General features: G+C 40.6%; 1 pseudogene; it reads right to left on the reverse strand.

The window, feature by feature from the left end:
• Positions 1–42: 42 nt before the first annotated feature.
• LOC139714994 (RCC1-like G exchanging factor-like protein) lies at positions 43–2,426 on the reverse strand (annotated as a pseudogene).
• Between the last annotated feature and the right edge of the window lie 4,072 nt (positions 2,427–6,498).

Consider the following 6,498-nt stretch of genomic DNA (forward strand, 5'->3'; position numbering starts at 1 on the left):
ACATCAACTCAAAAAAAGAAAATGGTAATTTCGTATCCTTACCTCCCTCCTCGTCGGTGAGAATCAGCGATGTGGGCGCGGCCACAGTCCACCTGGGTGACTCGCGTCTTCCTCGGGAACATGAGCGGCAGGTGGATTGGGGTAGGTGAGATGATTGTATGCATCCCTTCCACTGATAATGACAACAGTAAAACACATACAATTATACCCAAGGATGCTATCCTTGCTATTAAACAGCAATGCAGTATTCTGAGGGTTAAAAAGGCACATTTCTGGTTGAAAAGCAGTATGTTTACAATATACCTTTCCTGAAATTCTACCTGAAATCAACATGCCCTCACTTTAAAAACTTTACAAACTCGTAACTTTTGAAGGGATTGTCCAGTTTTCCTCAAACTTTTACACAGATGTGTTCTACTATAATTCCTGCATCAGCTAATCCTCATAAACAAATGCCCCAAACATGCAAAAGTTGCTCACACTATTAAAGCATACTACATCAAGATTTCTACAGAAAAATATGTATATTTTTTCACTACAATAACACACCTTTCTTGATTTATTGCAAACTATATACTAGTTGGCAGTTCTGACTATCAGACTCAAAACTGATTCTACTGTTTTTTAAATCTCCCAAACCCAAGTTTTGGTAGACTGCCTATATAAACTGAGTCTTTAATTGAAGTCAGACACCTTTCATTTTCCTTTCAGAATCTTCATATCAATCTAGCACTGGCTGACTGGCACAGGCTAAAATCTCTTTGGGGGAAATTACAGGACGGAGAATCATCATGCTGCACAACAGACCACACAAATCCATGCTATAAAAAGGGATTTAAATGGGGGAAAAGATTTGATTAAGACTTATTGTGCTGGTAGATGGAGATTCAATGATTTCTTACCACTGGTTTCTGCCTTAGGTTGGTAACCCAGCTGTGAGTTGGTGTTGATTCCCATGCCCCAAACTTTCTGGGTGTCCACGGTGTTGCTCCCAATGAGGGTGAAGCCGTAGCCACATGCCGCTGTCGTGATCTGGGGATGTTGAGAATTAATTTCAATCCTTAACAGCTGCCCCTACTCGGCTTTCTTGTATAACATTACATACATGTACATGTGCCATTAACCAGGACCTCATGGTGTGTTTATTGTGAATCAAACGATATTTGTGAGGTGAGCAAAATGTTGCCATTGGTTACAGTAATACAGGGAAACCTCCTCACATGACAATTATGTTGTTACATCAGGATTCTTACTACAATACCAGGTCCAAAAACAACAAAATATAATACAGTGTAAGGAATTGAGACCTACAAACTGTACAAAATCACCATACGTGTACAACAGGGTTTTGTTTATCGAACCTCTTTATAAGGTTTTAATACTAGGTACAAAGTACAATGTACACCTGTACAGTACATACAAGTGTAGTCAAGTACACCTGGGGGGGGGGGGGTGTTTCATAAAGCTGTTCTTTATAGGCTAAGAACAACTTTAAGAATGACTGGTGATCAGTTCTTGTGCTGAATTATTGAAATTCTGATAAGTATAGCACATCAGAACGTGTTCCAGTCGTTCGTAACTTTAAGGACAGCTTTATGAAACACCCCCCTGGTACTCATCTCCAAGTCCAAGGTGTGAAATGGCTTGGTTTTTCTCTGAAAAGGGATATTAATCCTTATTCTGTCACGGTATTCTGTAGATCTCTAGGGCAGATTCAAATCAATGTACATATGTAGGATCCTATTTGCATTTTGGTTGTAATTTCAGTTTCACATTTCGTTGATTACAACACCCTATACCCAAGATTAAAGAGGACAAAGAATTGGCATTCTTATTAAATGTCAGATTGCAAAGATCTCAAAAAAAAAAAAATTCATGGAACATGGCATTCACATTGTAAGCATAAATGCATTTTGAGGTGGGGCATGGATATATTCTAAAAGGAAAATCACCTTTTCATCAAATTTCAGCTTGTACGGTGTGGACTGAAACTTCTTCGGCTTGCGTATGGCGTTCTTCCTCTTAGTGGGAAAGAAGTAAGCGGGAACTCCGAGCGCACCCGTGTAAGTAAAGCCCCACGAATACACACTTGTGTACCGTTTCCGGTGTTTCCCAACCAGCTGCATGATGTCAACGTCCTTTCCCTCGGGATTGCGGCTCATCGAGTCTGGCATTTCGTGGCCGGCCTTCTTGCCGCCGACAGAGGTAAGAGTTCTGAGTTGACTGCGGCGGGAAAAAGAGCTCTTTTCTCGTGCCAGGGAAGAATTTGCTGTCGACGTTGCGCAGTGAAAATGTCTTTGAGAGAGGCATTCTTGTCGCTGTGAGGGGACTCTGCTGAGGGATGGGGTGGTCTTTGGTAGGACTAGGCAGCTGCACGTATAGCATGCACGCAGCAGAAGGGGCGGATGAACTTGTGTCAGCGACATCTCCCTTTCTCACAAATACACAACGCTTGGCTGGACTGGAGTACACCTGGAAATCAACCAAAACTGGCACAATTCACAGAAATTCACAGAAGATAATTTTAAACATTCGTAGTATTGACAATTATCCTGTAAGTTATAACACTGCAATGTGATCAAAGTACAGCCAGTCTCTAGTACTTATGAGCGTTCTTCAAATTCAATTCAGACTTTTATGGTAGGCCCTACCTGTCCACACTGAAATTTGACTTCCCGTGCCAAAATTCAACCATGCACAACATCAGTGGCGGATCCAGGGGGGGGGGGGGGGGGGGGGGGGGGGTGGAGGGAGGGAGGTGCACGCCCCTCCCCCTTTTTTTTTTTTTGGTTAAAACAGAAATTTTTAAAAGGAATGAGGGCACATGTGCCCCTACTGCAGTCTGACTTTTATATAAATTGTAGAACCCTATTTAAGAAACCATCTTTGTCAGCACCATTCCTGGATCCTCCCTGAAAATGGATAGGCTCTAGTGTATGTTTCTAGAAACATCAAACTGTTTTAAGTGTCATCCCAAGGGCAAGGCTAACTACAGCCCAGTCGCTGTATAAATCACTAACCGCTACCCCAATAATACTCATAGGCTAGGTCACTGTGGCTATTCAACTATGAACCTGTCTCCATTCTTTTGAGTCTTGCTAACGACACGTTTGTTAGGTTCTATAATCATTTCTACTGTAATTCTAACCGTTAGCAGGGATGCCAAGTTCAAAAAAAATTTATGAGTGAGATTTTCATGACTCGGCATCTCGGCATGTGAATGTGTGCGCGAGCGAAGGTGTGGGAGGGGTTTTTCCCCCTGTGGCCTCCCACTGTAGGGAGCCTTTTCAATCTTTAGCTCTTAATGGTGCGATCAGGTGCATACTTAAATGACTATTTTTTACTTATTTTGAAAGACAAAAGGAAATTATACCTTCAATTGTAACTATCACTTGAATCCTTTGAGCTATATATGCTCCCTATTATGGACCCAAATTGCAGACTTTGCCCGATGCGTGAGAAAAATGGGTGCCATGCGTGAGATAGTGAGACGACCCCAAAATGCTCGAGTCTCACTCAGAATGCATGAGACTTGGTAGCTCTGCATTAGACACTAGGATCTACCTCTTTGTTTGTCATGTTTCAGCATCACAGTGGCAGTGCACTATCACCCACACTGTCACTGCCACTGCCCACTGCACTGGATAAATTTGCTGTTAGTGCTCGTTAGCACTGGCTGGTTAGTGTTGCATTGCCACTGTTATGTATGAATGATCATTGTGTTTTTGTCAACAGATTGAGAACAATGGGCCCACAGGTCGAGGTCGTGAGGTCAGCAGAAGAAGTCAATTTAGGACCTATTTTTAGCTACTAACTCTCAAGTTAGAATACCAAGTAGAACATTCAGCTGTAGACTCTAGTGTTAGAATTTAACACTAACAAGTTACAGTGAGACTTTTATTGTTATTAATATTAAATTTAAAGGTAGGAATACTCACGTGTTTTATACAGCTGAGAGTAGATGAAGTGTTTATGGACACATAATCATACCTGTACAGTGTAGAACTGTAATACCGTCCTGAACTTTCTTGCCGTTTTCCAACTGTCGATGTCTTTAGAATTCTCACTTCTAAGTGTGCCGATCGATGCGAAGTAAGGCGATGGGGAGCGTACCAGTAAAATACACAGCACGCTCACCGACCGTGCACCAGTCAATGTACACATGGGAATCTACCATCGCAACACGGTCTATGGTGTCCATAGATCAAGCACAAACAAGGAAGGTTACAAGACAGTACACACAGACTGCTCGACACCCCAGGAAACACTCGGCCTCTGCGCACCGCCCAGACTGTCGAGTGTCAGTCAAAAATAACGTTATGAAAATCATCGAAACGAAGTCAACAAAAATCTTTGTTTCTGTCAAGTTCACGTTCAAGTTCAAATTTATTTTCATATCCATCAAATAAACAGAGAAAATTATGTGTAAGCAGAACATTTTTGTAATACAGTCAACCTGTGTTAGCGGCCACCTGTCTATAGCGGCAACCTGCTAATTCAATTCAATTTATTTTCATATTTCTCAATGAAGGAATATACATCAAATATAATAAAAACATAGTGTTATCCGGCTTGGATGCACAGTAAATCAGATGTAAGCATGTAAAACATAGCGGTCAATCATCGTACGTTTGGTTCTATGTATAGCTAAAGAAATAATATGATGGAACCTACTTAAAAGCTTAGCTTGTTTAGCGTCAATCCCAAATTCTGAACAGAGTGTAAGATGAGGAGCACGGATGAACGTTGGACCAAAATAAAGAAAAACAAAAATGAAAGGCAAAATTACCTGGGGCACTAAAACAGAACCTTCTCAATACAAATAGTGATATACAGACAACCACATTCTGCAGATGTAAGAACAGTTGATTTAACAATGTTGACAATAGTGTAATAATATGATTTGAATAATGGTGAAAAGAGAACAACTCGACATGCAAGTCCTCGGAAGAGATACGGGAAACCTAAAGAGTGAACACACAAGGACTAACATTCAAAGAAAAATTAGAATTAGAATTACCAGCCAGTGTAGCACTGAGGGGAGTACAACAAGCCAGATGTTCACGCGCTAATAGCAGCCACTGAAAAATCCCCTACACGAAATTCATAGCGGCCACTGATTTTCTATCCCGTGGTGAATATCTACCTGCGTATAGCGGCCACAAAAAAATTAGCTGAACCTCTAAATCAGCCATGAATACGTTACGTTGGCTTTCAGTGATGAATGATTATATCTTTAACAGAGAAAAAATGACGGTGCGAAGTTGGAACTTTAACGTTCATCGCGTGAATTCTACCAAGTCCTATAGCTCAATCATAATCACACAGACATGACTGACAAAATTAATGCATCTCTTCGCCATGAAAAGCCGTCTCAGCACTGCAACCTGAGTTAATGACTAGGTTAGATATAGGCTTCAGTAAAATGCCGCCCTGAATAGATGCGACAAAAGCAAAGAGCCATCTCCTAATAAGCCAGTTCGGAGATAGCTCATGTGCACATGGGTACAAATGACTTTTCATTTTTCTCAGTTGGTTAGGCACTTCACTCAATTCAAAGCGACATAATGCAGCAGCTTGCCCAACATAGCAATTTATGGAACTCGTATTCTCACAAAGAATGAACCTGTGTAGATGAAGTGACAGAATGGTTCGTCAATCAACACTTTGGGAAGCATCTATTTCATTGTGCTATTTTGAATACATTAACAAACTTTTTTTTTTCTGTTAACAATGCCACACACCAGGCTTGCTGTCAGGTGGATGTACTGGCAGGCACCATTTATAAGGAGCCATGAATATAGCATTACAGATGCTTATGTCAGTGAAATTAAAAACCAACATGTCTCTCGGTACATGATTATGACCTTTTTTCTGCTCATGCTCAGACTGGAACCCCGAACTGGCTTATAGGCCTAACATCTTAGAATTAAAATGCCAACTAGTACATGTATAGTGTTTAAATCCCTTTGAATAAGGACAATAGGGTTCTTGCTCTGGGTATTTTTTTTTTTTTTACGTCAACTTTACACATTTTCAATCCCCTCGAACTCACTCATGAACCCCATTCATGCAAACCGTTACGAACCCAACCAGAGCAGCTCAATCCTCAGGCACGAAATGTTATCTTTAAATTCAAAAGAACAGAAGTCGCAAAAAAAGAGAAAGATATAAAACTGAAGTAAATTGTACAACAAAAATCCCCATGATAGGCCTATATATAGTTGCATATGCAAACTTATTTGCTGGTTGTTGTTTTTAAAGAAGTGCATGCGGTACTATTTCCTGCTATTATAAAATGCAAGTATTGACATTCAAAATGGCCACCGACCTGTCTATAGCGGCCGCCTGTCTATAACTGCCACTTTTGTTGTTCCCTATGGGGTGGCCGATGTAGACAGGTTTGACTGTAATTGCAAAACGTAAATTAACAAAAGTTGTCAGTAAAAAAATGAAGAAATCTATTTCTTTTATACATAATAAACAAATTAAATAAGG

This window comes from Diadema antillarum, unplaced genomic scaffold (assembly GCF_040938485.1).
Source record: "Diadema antillarum isolate AM-2024a unplaced genomic scaffold, OU_Dant_1.0 seq00002613_RagTag, whole genome shotgun sequence".
Classification (NCBI taxonomy): Eukaryota; Metazoa; Echinodermata; class Echinoidea; order Diadematoida; family Diadematidae; genus Diadema; species Diadema antillarum.